General features: G+C 36.6%; 1 protein-coding gene across 1 annotated transcript in view; it reads right to left on the bottom strand.

The window, feature by feature from the left end:
- Positions 1-489: 489 nt before the first annotated feature.
- The window catches only part of LOC110350225 (uncharacterized), a 362,121-nt gene continuing 346,378 nt past the window's right edge, over positions 490-16,232 (bottom strand). The window contains exon 5 of the transcript XR_015441385.1: positions 490-4,111. The gene's annotated coding sequence lies outside the window, so the exon portion shown is untranslated. The remainder of the gene's footprint in view (positions 4,112-16,232) is intronic.

Genomic DNA, 16,232 nt, shown 5'->3' with positions numbered 1-16,232 from the left:
TTGCAATATATCCAATTTCTGGAAGCGCTAAATTCAATATGACAATTTGTGTATATGAGTGTGTGTGTATACACACACGTGTGTGAACATATTTTTCCATAAAATCTTAAACATTTTTAACTACTCAAACATTTTTGCTGCCCATAGAAGCAAGGATTGACACCACACAAGATCCAAGGAGGTCCCCAAAACGGAGAGGAGGCCTGCAGCTAATCCTTATCCACACATGGTTTCTTTTTTTTTAATTTTATTTTATTGGTACAATTTAGGTATACCATATAATGACATTCATCATTGGAAATTTGCACCTTTACATAGTCTCTCTTGGTTCTTATTTTTCCCCCTTCCCCTGCCCTCCCTTCAACCCCTCCATCCCTCCCTATTTACAAAGACCTTGTTTCCATTTTTTTATTTTCTCATATTAATTCCATTCCCTTCTCTCCTTTCCCCTACCCCTCCCACTTCCCCTTCCCCTTCCCCTTTGCCCCCTTTCTTCCTATTTCACATTATCTATTATACCATTTAGTCCTTATTTACACTTTCAGTTTCTCACACTAGAGAAACTACACACATGGTTTCTTGAGTTGTCTTGGGAAAGCATGAAGGTCCATCAATGAGAGGCATAAACAGATCTCTTGTGCAGAGTTAAAGAGTACACAATCAGAAAATTCGATGTGAGCCCCCAAAAGACAGGCAGAGCACAGTTTGAGGCTGGAACTATTTATGTATTTGGGCAGGGTATCCTCAAGTCAACAATCTAGAATGCCTATTTTTGGCTTCTGTCAAAATACCTGTTAGTGGGTTAGGTTAGGATACAAATCATTTGCATGTGTTTGAAGTTTAAAGATACGTAAATGATATCTAAATGGTACCTAAGTAAATAATAGTGCTATTTCCTTGACTATAAAAGTCTGTGGAATTTGTGAATCTACAATATAGAATGAAAAGAACAGGTGAATAGTTCAGGCCCAATTTACAGGCTTATTGTATCTTTCAGATTCTTAAGAAGCCTGGAGTGGAGGTGCCAGCTTGAAATCCCAGCACTCGGGAGGCTGAGATAGAAGGATTGCCTTGAGTTCCAGCCCATCCTGGGCTACATAGTGAGTTTAGTGTGTTTCCTAAAAGGGGGGGGGGGGGAAGACATTATAATCTTGTGTAACTGTGTTCTGAAGCTGCCATTTTCTTAAAAGCACAATTTGAAAATTACTATTTTCCTTGTCTCCTTTCCACCTATTTTTATTTCTTCTATCTTACATCCGAATCATTAACTGAAATCATGTAGTAACTATTATAGGCAGCTAAGTTAGATAGAAATTAATATACAGTCAGAGAGACACTGGGCTCTCAAGGAAGTCAGTGAAAAATGAAGACATAAGAATTGTGGCTGGGGGCACAGCTGAAGAAGACCATTCCTCATGATAAAGATGCAGTGGGCAGGCCTACCTGTCTCCCTAAAGGATAAACAATAACTTGAGATTATACTGTAATTAGTACCTCCTGGTCCAGGAAGACCAGATATGCATCAGATACTTAGGTGGGTGGCCAGAGCATCTGGATCCATCCCTTCCCCAAAATGCCTTTGTTCTTTCCACGTACCCTTGCTAAGTAACATGTTTCCCTACTGGGTCAATATTAGCTAAGTGGCTGTACTTGTAATCCTATAGGTTGATTGTAATTTGACCCACATTGTGCCCACATTGTGACTTTGCTGTATAAATACCTGACAAAAGGTCTTAGTAGCCACCCCATTTGGGACTGCTCCTGGAAACCCACGAGCTATTCTTCTCTCCTTATTGCCAATAAAACTTTTCTGACTTCTTCCTTTAGTTTGTGACTTTATTCCTCAATGTTGTGGGACCACAAACTCAGCACATTTGACATCTAACAGGTCGGAAATTATATTGCTCCTATATCAGAACCATTTTAAAATCATTTTCAGACAGTATTTACAAAGACAATCATGCATTTTCAACTCAGTCTCTTGGATCTGAAGTCTATTGACCTACTATAATTTGCTTAGCCACCTATGTTTCTCAAAGAAAGCTCCTTTCCAAAACCCAACTCTTCCTGGTTCTGTGTTACCACTGTCTCATACACCATTTCTCAAGAACTTTGAGTTATCATTGATTCTTTTCCACATGCAGATTATCTGAAGCAAAAGTTTGGGATATTTCTGGAACCTTTTCCTTCTCTTCTTGTTCTTGCAATGCTTTACAAACTAGCCTTCCCTTCATGTCACTTCCTGGAGAAATGACTTAACAAATCTCTCTCAAAAGTATCTGACATAAAAGAGAAGGTCAGTAATGTTTGTTTCCTTACCCTGCTATCTGTTGAATTTTCTCCTCTAAACTCTAAACTACCTAAAGTGCAACTCTGATCAGATTGCTATCCTGCTGCAAAACCTCTGGGTACCTCTTTGCTGAAATACGGCTTATTCGGCCCAGTGTTCAAGTTTCTGGTTCCCATTCACCCTTCTGATAGTCTCTTTCACTGCTGTCTTACATAAAACCTTTTGGCATACCCCAAAAAAATGATCCTCCAAGAAACACAAAAACAAATGCATCTGAGATTCAACCCTAACCAGCCAAGTTTCCAGTGGAAATAATTTAAAAATCAATTATTAAATTTCAAACATTAGAGACTGAATCTTCTTATTTTAAAATCAAGTATATTTCCTTATATATTTGACTTCTCTCCAAGAGAAGAAACATCAAGAACAAACACATTACATATTCCTATTCCAATAAACTACATCACTTAGTATCTACACCACGGGTCAGCACACTATGACCCAAAGGCCAAATCTGAACCACTGCTATTTTTGTATATGTGTAGCTTTCTAGCTAAAAATAGGTTTTACATTTTTAAATTGTTGAGAAAGATCAAGTGATGAATAAAATGTCATAAACATTGTGTGAATTTCAAATTCCAATGCCAAAAAAATTTTATTGGAACACCACCATCTTCAGGAGCTGCTTTTGTGTTACAACAATAAATTTGAGTAGTTACAATAGATGTCTTATGGCCTACAAACCATAAAATATTTGCTAGCTGGCTCTTAAAGAAAAAGTGATGACCCTTGGTCTATACTATTAATTAGGTACTTAACTAGTACTACCTAATATTAATATTTATGCTTTTATATAACTTTCATTTCCCCAACTTTGTGTAAGACACTTTGAGAATAGGGATTTTTCTACTGCTTTCTAATATTCTGGCTTAGTACACATGTTGTACATAGCTGACACTCAACAGGGGCTCACTAGGGATTCTGAGAGTAGTTCTGCAAATAGGTTTAAATAAGCAGCACATGGATTCTCCTGGACCAGCTAGGGAAAGAAAACCAGCAGCAGGCTATGTTAACTATAGCCTTACATGTACAAGATGTTTATTCTCTCTTTTAAAAAGTAGTTGGTCATTCTTGAATACCTATTTGAGTATTTCTCCAAAGGGCTTTTTCATCCCTCTTGTACTCTTGCACTTAAAGGCAACACAATGTCATGTTCACAATGTGATGCCATGTTGCCATCACTTTTAATAAATTTTACTTTTGACTTAGCTGCCCTTGACAAAGTAACTGTAAGTCTGGAGCACAGCTATTTGGTAAAAGTATCAAGTCCAGGTTATTTCATGGGAGATGTCATGATGTTCCTGGGTGATATCTAAATAACTGACTAAGTTGACTCTGTTCAATTGCATAGGTTTTTTTTGAGGGACAATAAAAATGATCATTTGGATAGAATGGGTATGAAGTATTTGGATAGAATTAAGCTAACTCTGTACCTTGCAGCACCATGTAGAAATGATATATCTTGATTATTCAAATTTTAATGCCCCTCCACCAAGTATGATACATACATACATGACATGTACTATGCACATATGTGTCCTACTTCAGATGACTAGATAAAGAACAATGCTTAATCCAAAATATCCAAGAAATTTATTTCATACTTTTGGACCCATGTACACTTTGCCAGTGACTTTCTGTTCTTTCTTCCTTCTAAATCTTCAAGATCTGTCTGAGCTGTCAACAATGCAATGCCAATTGTTTACAAAACAGATCTCATTCACAGGGGAGAGTGAAGCCTGATCCAGAACTCTTGAGAAGCTGAGAAAGAGAAAAAAATAAAAAATAAAACACTGACAGTTGCAGATTTTTATTTGAGGTAGTAAAATCTAAAGAATAAATAGAGTCAGCAGAATCTATGATTTCCTTTCTTGGCTCTATGCTTTTGTTAAGAAATAATATCACAATATTCTTTAGATATGAGATACATTTTTAATAGTTGGATTCTTGAGATAAGACTAAATTCATAAATAATGGATTGCATAACCTCAGCATCTATTGTAATTCCCATTTATTTCTTTCACTGCATTCTGTTGTTCTATCTGCATTTCTCAAAATTCTGCTAGCAAATTTAATGCAAGACCATGACTAGTCACTCAAAATGTTTTCAACTTTTCAAATAACCTCTGTTGATCTTTTCATAATAGTTGTAAAGAGAGTTATAAACACACATTTCCAACAGTAGTTCCAGGTACAGAATATACATGACGTGTGATGGTTTTATTGTCATCAGTGAACCTGATGTTTAACTGTGCAGTGTAGTCTGTTGATTTTTTTTAATGTGCAAATGAAGAAGTTGGTAGAAGCTGCTCTTTATTACTGTTACAGTTTAACAATAAAATGTCCCCAAAAGATATCTGGACAGTGATTGAATCATAGGAACACCATAGTTGTCACTGGATTCATCTACTGATGAGTTCAGTATCTCATGTGCTGTTGAGAGGTGGGGTCTGGCCAGAAGAGTCACTGGGACCCTGACTGGGAAGGAAATGTTCTTGTCCCCAGCTCCTTCCTCCTGGCTCTCTGTCTCCTGACTGCTATGGGATGAGCACCTTTCCTCCACCAAGCCCTTCCCACCACTCTGCTTCTGTCGTGGAACCAGCCAACCATGGACTGAAACCATGAGTCAAACAAACTTCTCCTCCTTTGAGTTATGGGTGTGAAGTATTTTTTCCTAGCAATGGGAAAGTAATAAATATGAATTATATCCTTATTACTCAAGTACATAGATCTTGTAAAATATCAGGTCTCTCTCGAAGCACACACCTAGGAAAAAGGACTTCAGGAACAGGATAGCAAACAGATTTCTGTTTCCCCAAAGTCCATTCTTCCTACTCCGCTAGCAGCACTCCCCTTTTCATATGTAGACCCACCCTTCATTCACAGACCAGGTTGTTGTGGAGCTAGGTTCACTTCTAGTTTCTGGGGTGGCATGTAATCCTAGCCTGCCCTGTGGATCATGCCCTTCCCCTGGAGACACAGATTGATTCAGCTGGGAGTACATGAGCTAAGCTGTGACAGTCCTCTCTGGACAGTGCTAGCCTCAGAACTTCATGTGAGCTGATAAGGTGAGAGGTTGACACTGTACCATACAGCAGGAGCCTATTGATGAATGGAGTCAATGCCAAAAAGACTGTGTGAAGAAATAAAGAGAAAATCTTGACCTGATGAAAACCATGTCATCTTTGTTTTTCCCAAAGGAACCTTATTCTCAGATTTTTTTTATTTTTATGAGCTAATAAATAGCTTTCATGTTCATTTTTAGTTGGGAAGTCTGCTGCTTGCTATTTAAAAAGCCATGATATAGAAACTGGGGACTCTTGCTTTCCCTGTTTCCATGACAAATGTGGAAAGAATAAAAACTCTTCATCTAGGAATTTTAATTTCTCATCCCCATACTCTGACACGACTCTAAGAGCAAAGATTAAATCAGAGAATTTTATTCCTGAAATATCTCTGATTGGATTTTTACCCACCACTTTCTCTTAAGTTCATGTATTGGTTAGCTTTCTTCTCACTGAAACATAATACCCAATACCCATAACTTAAAGGAGGAGAGGGTTAATTTGTTCAAGGTTTCAGTCCATGATCAGCTGGCTAGAGAGAGAGAGAGAGACAGTTTTGTGCTATTATCTATTTGTTTCTTTTTTGTAAAAGTCTTTTTTTGTCTGTGACTTGTACTCTAACATTTTGGCCATTCTTTTAAGATTATGGTACATGGTGTATTAACTAATGTTATTATTTAATTAATTTGTTATGAAACTTGGCTTTATTTTTCCTAGAAGAAAATGTTTTTAAAAAACATTTTCTTTGTTAATGTCTACTTGTGTCACATTGAAATAAAAAATTTTTTGAAAACAGAAAAGGGTGTGGCAGAGGAAAGCAGTTTAGTTCATGGCAGCCAGGAATCAGAGCAGGGGAAGAAGGTAACAAGGAAAGGGGAGAGAGAACATAGACCCCAAAGCCATGCCTCCATGACCCATCCAGACACATCCAGAAATATGTTCAACCAATCCACTGGGTGGACCTCAAAGCTAGTGAAGTTGAAACTCAACCCTAACTACCACCCATACTCCACTTTTGTTACCGAAATTTATATTGGTTAGGGGTCTCTAGAAGATCAGAAGCTATAGAAATATATATGTATAATTATGTACAGGGACTTATTAGGTAGACTGGCAGATTCAGAGGCTGGAGAGTCCACAGTGGCTGTCCATGGGATCTGAGGTCAAGAATCTACAATGGCCATCTGCCTGTTGGACAGCCAGAGGATCCAGTAGCTGCTCAGTCCAAGAAGATGGAAGCCACATAACAAGAGGGATCAAGGATGCAGCTCTAGTCCAAGGTCAAAGGCCTGGAAGCTCTCTGCAGAGTCACCAGTGGGAGTCTGCACTGAGGGCTGAAGAAACTGGAGACCAATGCCCAAAAGTGACACGGTGAAGACTGGTGCTCTTCAGAAAGGACACACTCCCTTCTTCTTTCCTTTTTCATTCCATAAGGCTACAAGCCCACCCACGTGTTCCCCCTTCAGTTTGCTCCCCTACATGGCAATAATCCACAGATACACCCAGAACTGTACTTTAGCAGATTAGCTAGCTATTTCTTAATCCACTTAAATTGGCATATGATGATTAATGGTCACAGTACATCAACCTTCCAGAAGGTACAAGAGACATTGTTGATTCCCTCAAAAGACCCCTAATCAATATCCTCAAGATCAACCATCATACAAGATGATCAAAATATGTGGTGAATATTTAAATTAAAAAATTACAGTAAAAGACATACTGCCATTAATCTCCCTCTAAATACTCCTCCTTACTTAGAACACATGTATTTCATTGTTCTTGGTACTTTCTGAAGCAGTTCTGGAAGTTCTCTTTCCCACGGATCTTTACAAGGAGTGATCAAAATTTCAGTGAAGGCCACTATTAAGTGACATCCATTGTAAAGGCAGGCTTATAAGAACATTATGGTTTGTCCTCATGTACTTTATTCACCAGTTGTGAGACCATGAAACTTCCTCTGGCTCTTCCTCACAGTCAAACTGATCATGAAAGTTAAATGTTTTGAATTGATACAGGATATTGAAGCAGCCATGACAGCACAATTAAAGATACTCAAAATAGTGCATATATGCTGTATATAGTGTATATATGCTGTATATACTCATAAAATAATGTATATATGCTATATCAATTAGAAAGCATTCTTTATGCATCTTGCACTCACTAGGTGGTCCTCATTTTTTAAAAGTTTTGTCAACACCGATAAAAACAGAACGCTTAACAAACCAAAACTAAAATCCAGTTTGAACCTCTCCATTGCGATCAGTAAGCCACATTTTACTTGCTAACTTACACTTTACCTCACAGTTGAAGGCACCTTAAAAGTGTTAAAGATAACAATAATTCTGTGAACTGATCAAATTTGAAAGAGAATTGTCTACTCTCCTTATTCACAGAGAAAGTTGAAAAGGGTGTTTCAAAATAAGATATTCACAGGAGCTCTTCATAAAAAAAAAAACGTCACCTCCAATACCAACTGCTTATTTGCATAGATTGCAAAGGTCGCCATGTTTAAGTCATCCCTATAAAATAGTGCTGCATGTAAATGATGGAGCACGGCGCCACCGCCCTATCGTGCATCGCATATCAGTCATTAGGGACTCTCATCCCATGTCATGATCAATGCTCCTAACATATCCCCTAACAATTCTGCATTATCTTGGATTTCTAATCTGCAGAGAGGCTGCTAGGATCTCTGAGGTGTCTCACTCAGTACCAACTGTCTTGGAAACTCCATCCTGTTACTCCCAGTTCTAGAAGGCAGGTGCACAGGAGGGCGCTACACAGGAAGACCAAGAGTTAGACACATGAATCCCAGAGCACATGCCCATGTGCCATTTCTCTTTAACACACTGTTTTGTATTCATGTGCAAAATTCACAAAAACATTATGTGAGCCAGGCATGGTGGTGCATGCCTGTAATCCCAGCACTCTGAGAAGTTGAGGCAGGTAGAAGTATCACAAGTTCAAGCCCAGCCTGGGCAACTTGACAACTTAGCAAGATCTTGCCTCAAATTTTTGAAAAATGAAAAGGGCTGGGGATGTAGCTCAGTGCCAAGGCCCTGGGTTTAATCCCCAATACTGAAAAAAAGTAGGTGACTTAAAATTGCCCAAGCTTGCAATATCTTGAATTTCCTAAATATTCCTTCTGTTATTTTTCTTTCTCTGAGTTAACAATGTATTGCTGAGTGCTAGTTTTCATTGCTCCAATTCAAATATAAATTTTACACACACATATATATTGGCCATTTTATTCTCGACCCTATTAAAACATTTCTGCTCTCTTCTTCCATTGCCCACATCCCACCTACCCTCAAAATACCTCACCCAACTTCCCTCAGGACTTTCAGTAATCAAGTTTGAGTTATTTTCTATTGTTCTTTTGGTTCTTTTGTTCACAAACTTCTACCAGTAGTAAAATGATATCATTTTAAGCTACTTTCCCCACTTTGTAGTCACCCTATCCAAGGTCTTCATCAGCTTAAGTCTGAGCAGCGAGGATGGCCTCTGTGGAGGTCTGTCTGCTGCTCATCTCTGTTCATCAGGTCCCGCCTACTCATTGACACTCGAGTGACTTCCTTCTAACTTCATTTCCTCGAGGGTCTTGCAGGCTCAGCAATCTCCAAGGCTTCACTGTCACTTATTATGCACATCCCAAGCCTTCTCTGGCCTTCAGGGAGTCCCAATAATATCACACCCCCCAGGATTCCATCCCACCTTCATTTCTCATTACCTCTCACCACAGCCTCTCCACTCCCACCAGCTGCATCTGCTTGCCTCCTCTCTCCCATATGTGATTTGCTCATTTTCATCTCTGTATCTTTCTTCATGCAACCCTGCCCCCACCCACTGACCTACAATTCATTTCTTGCTCTTCCCATAATATCTTGCTTTTTTGAAAATTCTGCTCATCATGCCTCTCTTCAGAAGTTCCTTCTCAATTAAATGCAATTAAACATGGGATTCATTTTATCTATTATCCCTTCAGGGTAGTTCAATCCCCTGGAGTTACGGAGCAGCACAAGGATGAAGAAAAATCGAGATTCCAGAAAATGCATGTAGTTTTAATGCCATAGTTTGATCCAAATTAAAGATGAAGAAAATATCTTGCAGATAAAGAAAATGATCACAGGTCCAAATAAAGCTTTCTTGCTCATGGGGGTCTTTATAATAGAAATATCTATGCATGGTAGCAATAGCTACCATTTATTAAAGATGTTATGGCTACTAAGGGCTATATATACATCCATTATTTAATTTTTATTATAAGTAATATAGATAATATTACACACAATTACAGAGAAGAAAATCAATAATTAGAGCAGTAAAATAACTTGCCCAAGATCGCACAGCTATGGTAGATGACATAATTACAAAAGTAAATGATATAGTCCTTAAAATTCCCATAACTCCATATATTGGTTTAAATATGACAACATTTCTTTGCTCCTCCCTCTGAGCAAACTCCCTAAAAGGATTATGTTCACAATGTTCCCCAATTCCTCACCCCCTGTTCATTGTGAAGTCCTTTATAACCTGCTATCTTCATCTCATTCCATAGGAACTGGCCAAACCTCTAAGGACTTCCATAAATGTCAAAACCCATGTATCCAAATTTAGTGAGAATGCTCTTTCAACCTTAAATTTTAATTCTCAGAGAAAGGAAAGGAAAAGGGAAGAGAAGGGAATGAAAGCTAATAACTTTCCTATGTAAATTTTAAAAAATTATTCCCAAACTGTAGCAAATCTCTTGTAAATGATTCCACTCCCTTCTACACGTAGCTTTCAAGGTCACCATGTTCATGTTATCCAGCCAGCAGAAAGCAAAAAAGCATCTAAGATTCCACATGAAAATTTGTATGGGCCAGGCCTGGAAACAGAAGACATCACTCAGCTCACATTCTGTTAGCTAAAATTTAGTCACATGGACATACCTAACTGTGAACAAATTTAGGAAATATACTCTACTTGTGTGCTTGGGGAAAAAAATAGCTGCAATAACAGGATAACTTGTGGCTACCATATCCATGTAAATTTCCATCCTCCATTCATTCATTTTACATAACCACTGAAAGAACCACAGCCCACTGGGATAAAAAATTAGATTACAATAGTACCACTCTCCTTAGTAAGAAAAAGCTAAAGTTATTTATCAGCAAATAGTAATTGCTTAACATTCCCCATTAGCCAACAGGGGATACTAAAACAACAATACTATTTTGACTTATCCAGGACATTGTATCTTAAGCTCAAATTCACATACTCAGCATTAATGAATGTTTGGAATGAATTTTTACACTTTCAGTCATGGTGGAATGAATGCCTTTTAAGAAATGATTGCTAATATGGGTGATATTTTGCATAATAATACTGAAAACAATACAAAATGACAGTATTTGGATCAATAAGATTATCACATTTTTATTGGAAATGACCTTTTAAAAACTTTTTCTGAAAACAGATATTTTAGAAATATTGTATCATCAAGTTTAGTTCTATACATTAGAATAAAATCAACTTTTTTCCATCTCTTTTAAACCATGTTTCTGCTATGAACTTAATATTTGTGCCCCTTCATGTTTCATGCATTGAATCCCTAATCCTCACAGTGATCACATTTGGAGTAGGGGTTTGGGGATGGAATTAGGTCTGGAAAATGCCACTTTGGTAAATGAGATCAATTCACTTTTGGAAAGAGATGCATAAAGATATCTACTCTAGGGGTCACAGTGTGAAGATAAAGAGACTCTTCAGCAGAAACTCAACCAGCTGCACCCTGATCTTGGCGCTGCCAACCTTCAGAACTGCAAAAAGCAAATGTCTCTTGTTTAAGCTCTTCAGTCTCCAGCATTTGATATTACAGTCCATGCTGACTGAGGACAGGTTTCTTCCTCAATCTCACTCATGGCTCCTAAAGATTATGAGTTGGTCTTAAGTGAAATCAATAGGACACACATGTGTAAATACTGAATAGTTTCTCTGGTGTGAGAAACTGAAAGTGTAAATAAGGACTAAATGTATAATAGGTAATGTGAAATAGGAAGAAAAAGGGCAAAGGGGAAGGAAGTGGGAGGGCTAGGGGAAAGGATAGAAGGGAATGGGATTAATATGAAAAAATGGAAAAATAGGAACAAAATAGGGAGGACTGGAGGGGTTGAAGGGAGGGCTGGGCAAGGGTGAAAAATAAGAACCAAGAGAGACTATGTGAAGGTGCAAATTTCCAATGATGAATGTCATTATACTGTATACCTAAAATGTACCAATGATTAGAATGAATAATCGATAATGTAAAATAGGAAGAAACGGTCCAAAGGGGTAGGGGTAGGGGGAGGGGCAGGGGAAAGGAAAGAAGGAAAGGAAAAATGATGAGAAATGGAAAAAATGGAAATAAAGTCTTTGTAAAAAGGGAACGGTGGAGGGCATGAAGGGAGGGCTAGGAATGGGGAAAAAATAAGAACCAAGATGCATTATGTAAAGGTACAATTCCCAATGAGAAATGTAATTGTGTTGTATACCTACAATGTACCAATAAAAGAATTTAATACAAAAAAAAAAGATTATGAGTTGGTTATTTTCCATTAGTGTGCTGATATAATGCCCTTGGCTTCCATTTCTGTGCATACAATCTCTTTCTGACCTTATGTCAGCCCTCTGTCGGACATTAAATCAATATATGTTGTAAAATTCAGCACCTTCTCAAGCTTCTACATGGAACACAGCATCATGAAGCCTTTGAGGGGGATCCCAAGAGTCAGTCATATCATGTGAGGTGCAGCATTCAGACAGTTTGCTTCGCATTCTCCTCCCTCATTGCCTGTCTTCTGGAGACAATACAAATTGATCTCCTTATCTCATTCCCAGAGGATGAAGAACTATTTTTTTATTACTTACATGACCTTGGGGTGTCACCAAGCATCCAAATTGTTAAATCAAAATTGTTTAACCAGGGCTAGGGATTTAGCTCAGTGGTTCTGCTGCCTGCCTCACAAGCACAAGGACCCGAGTTCAATCCCCAATACCAAAAAAAAAGAAATTGTTTAATCAAAATACTTGTCTTAGACCCAAGAGAAATTCCAATGAATAAATTTTCTTCAGTCCTTACATGCCAATAAAAATATATTTCAGTTTTTATTTTCCACTTAGTTTCTGGCCTTTTCCATCACTACTAAAGAAGAGAACATTATTTTCAGCTATGTTTATTAATAAAGCAGTTTTTTTTTAATGCTCACATTTGACCATCATGAAAATGGACTGGTATTGACAGTTCTGGGAAATGTAGTTATTATGAGATTAAAAATCAATTGTTATAGATGTTTTAAAATGACTATTTAATGAGAGTCTGAGAAGTCACATTTTTAATGACAAAGGTAAATTTAGCATTTCTGAAATAATTAGTGATGTTTGTGGGATAGGGAAAGATAGTTATATTCGAAATTGAGGAAATGTTTCCAAAATTTACAAGAATTTCATTTCCCTAAAAACAGCTCCATATATTCTTAGGATAGAATAGTCCGAGTCCAGAACGGTGTGCCTTTCAAATGTCTTGGGGAATATTTTAGGTCATGATTAAGAAAGGTTACACTGCTTATTTACACTCTGGTGATTACATTTTTAAATATAAAGCACTGATCAATTAGTATTAAAGATTTATGAAGGGACAAGTTAATAATTTTCCACTCAATTCCTTCCTACTAATTAAAGATTTTTCACCATTAATCTTTGTCCTTTACCATTTAATCTGAGGTAATGCTTGTCCTTTAGCTTTAGAATTAATTTTAAATAACATATTTAATTTCAATATAGAGGACTATTTTCACAACTGGCTTTCAGGTTAAATTAAGATATCTCTAAAAGTCTCCAATTTAATTTTACATATAAAATGTCATTTGCATTAATCTGATGATTTTAAACTACACATTTGGCCCACAATATCTAATTAATTTGGCAAGAGAATTATAGAAATAATAAAATTACTTCCAAATTTCAAGGAACACTTCATTTTTAAGTGCCTAATTAAATATATCTTTGTAATAAAAGAAATCATTCAGAAGAAATGTAATAGTATTTTAATTTCCCACTAATAGGTATGCTGAATGTTAATTTGTCCTGCATTTGGCATCCACAGGAGAAAGCATTGCCTCCTCAATGCTAAAAATAAGCAGTATATTCATAGAAACTGGAAAATAAAACAAATTGAAAGTTGGTCATAGAAAACTATAAAGGAATGAGTTAGAAAATGGAGTTATTTGCTTTAAAAAAAACTAACTGGCATAGCATGATTATTTTTAGTTTTTCTTGCAGTTCAATCAAGAGATCAGTAAAGAGCACTGATATTTAAGAAGATTAACATTTTAGTTACTTGCTTCTTAATTTGTTTATTTTGTGCTGCTGCCTCTTTCTGATGGGTGCTGCTTCTAACTGACCTCAAGAATAATTCCAAAATGTGCTCTTTCATGCCAGCAGGGAAGTTGGACGGACAGGGAAGGTTATTCCACTTCTTTTACAGTTTTCCAGCCTGCTTTTCTTCTCCTTTCATATTTTAAACATGCAAACCAACTTTTACACTAATTTCTCCAGTGAATGATCCATGATCATCTCATTTTATATGATTTTGTACTAATTTCTTTATTAAAGTCATTTCAAAATTAATTCATTCCACTTTATCCAACTTTCATGTTCAATGGAATTTGAAAATTATGCCAACAATATACCTTGTGCCACAACATAAGACACAATTTGTGAAATTTATGATTTTTCTAAACTTTAAATAGTTTTAAATGATAGGAGTATAATTTCAATATCAACAAGGGCAGCATTAGATATTACTAGATTAATACTACAATTTTTAAAGTATGACATATCTGACTATTAATAACCATTATAATGATTCTAAAGCATATAAGTATTATGGAAGAAAAAACTCAAAAGTAAATATATTAAATAAATACACTCATAAACCTACTAAATATTTGGAAGCAACATATCTAAAAGTCATTATTCTTCACCCTATTATGCATTCAAGTGGAAAAAGCTTTGGGTTTATATTTCAAATTTTGTTTTTCTCCAGAGCAGAAAAGAATTGATCAAAACTCTGAAGTACGATCAAACTGTGTCATTTAGAAATATCATCATCTCTGTGCATTACCAGAGGATGAAATTCTCCAAGACTTGCCGTGCAAGAAAAGCTCTGAATATCATTGGTTAATGTTAGACTCAAGGCTCCTGCAGTTTTCCAAGTAAATGAAAGGTCAATAATGCATGCTACCTTCTGGCTTCAGGCTGGCAGCTTTGCCTACCAATTCAGCATTGTCCATGGTACCACTGCTGTAGTTACATGCCTATCCCAAAGGTACTTACAGCTCATTGTCTATTCATTCTAGCATAATCCTCTCACTTGCTGACCATTAACAGTGTAATTAATGGTATTTCCTGATTGATGTACCCTTGCAGATAAGTATTATAATAAAGGGTGATAACGGTGAAGAATAATATAGTTGAAAATCAGCACCTAGTCATCACCACTCATTGACCGTGCCATAACAGAATCAGTGAGACAAGACTGCATAGAAATTATATCAAATAGAGTAATTCCTTCAATTTATTGCACTTCTAATTATGCCATCTTTAATTTAAAGAACTATCTTGCCCCCATACAATGCAACCTTGAAGCTAAAAGAAATTAATCTAAGGCTAACTAATATTCACTTCTCCCAGCACATTTGAAATCAATTTCACCTTAAGCAAAATGTTTTATTAGTCTTAAGTTTACCCTGGGCATTATGCATCTTCATAATTTTCTAATGAGCTTAAGATATCTGTGAGCAGAAGTCATGAATCATATTTTTGGTGGCCCTTAAAAACAATTTTTTCCAACACTGCTGTAAATTAAAAGAGATGTGAGAAAATGAGAATAAAATCTCATTACTACTGACAACCTCACAGCTCAATAAACCTGTTTTAAATCTTATTAGAGGGTCAGTTATTTGTCATTTTTAGTAACCTTCATCCTCGCAGCCAATATCAGGACCTTCAATCTTTCTTCAAAATATCAGGGCATGGAGGTCGGCATAAAGAGCTGGGGCCACAAAAATCTTCTCTCAGGGAGAGGATAAGGAACTGGAGCTCTTTTCAGAGGCTGCAATTTAAATATTGACAGGCACTGAGCTGTGATATTACACAGAAAGAGTCAGAGATAAAAGTCCAATAAACAAAACCTGAGCAGACCCTGGCACTCTCTGGGGTTTCCTGATGACAAGGACCAGGAAAAACATGATGGGCATTTCACAGGTAAGCTACAAGAAAGCCAAGATGAGGCTCAGTCATTGCTCATTAGGTAAATAAAAAGGAAAAACTGAGTCACAAGTAGCTACAAGCTTTATGTATAACAAATTTCCTACATGCAAATTAAACTCACTCTGGTTTATTCTAGGCTGAATTTTAATCATGAAAGAGGCCAGCTTTTACAATGTCTCGCAGTATTTGAAGCTAGTTTCTTTCCCCTATCTTACTGCATTCATGAGAAGACCAAGAATATTGATATAATCTATACAAAATGGATTAAGCATAAACATATATGTATGTGTAGAGGTGTGTGTGAATGAAAGTAAAATAACAATCATCTCAAAATTCAAGCAGAGTATAAGTCATTTTTCACAATTCAATGGTTGTCCTAGCCACAACTACTCTTTTCCATTAGGAAGCAACAACAAATAGAAGCAAGCCTCTTGCTTTAAAATCTAGTTTATTCTTGCTTTCTGGGTTTTTTAAAATTAATTTTATTGGTACATTTTAGGTATACAATATAATGACATTCA

Source organism: Heterocephalus glaber, unplaced genomic scaffold (genome assembly GCF_053883595.1).
Source record: "Heterocephalus glaber isolate CG9 unplaced genomic scaffold, H.glaber_assembly_v1.0 deba00001509, whole genome shotgun sequence".
NCBI lineage: Eukaryota > Metazoa > Chordata > Mammalia > Rodentia > Bathyergidae > Heterocephalus > Heterocephalus glaber.
This window is presented reverse-complemented; position numbering and strand designations above follow the sequence as displayed.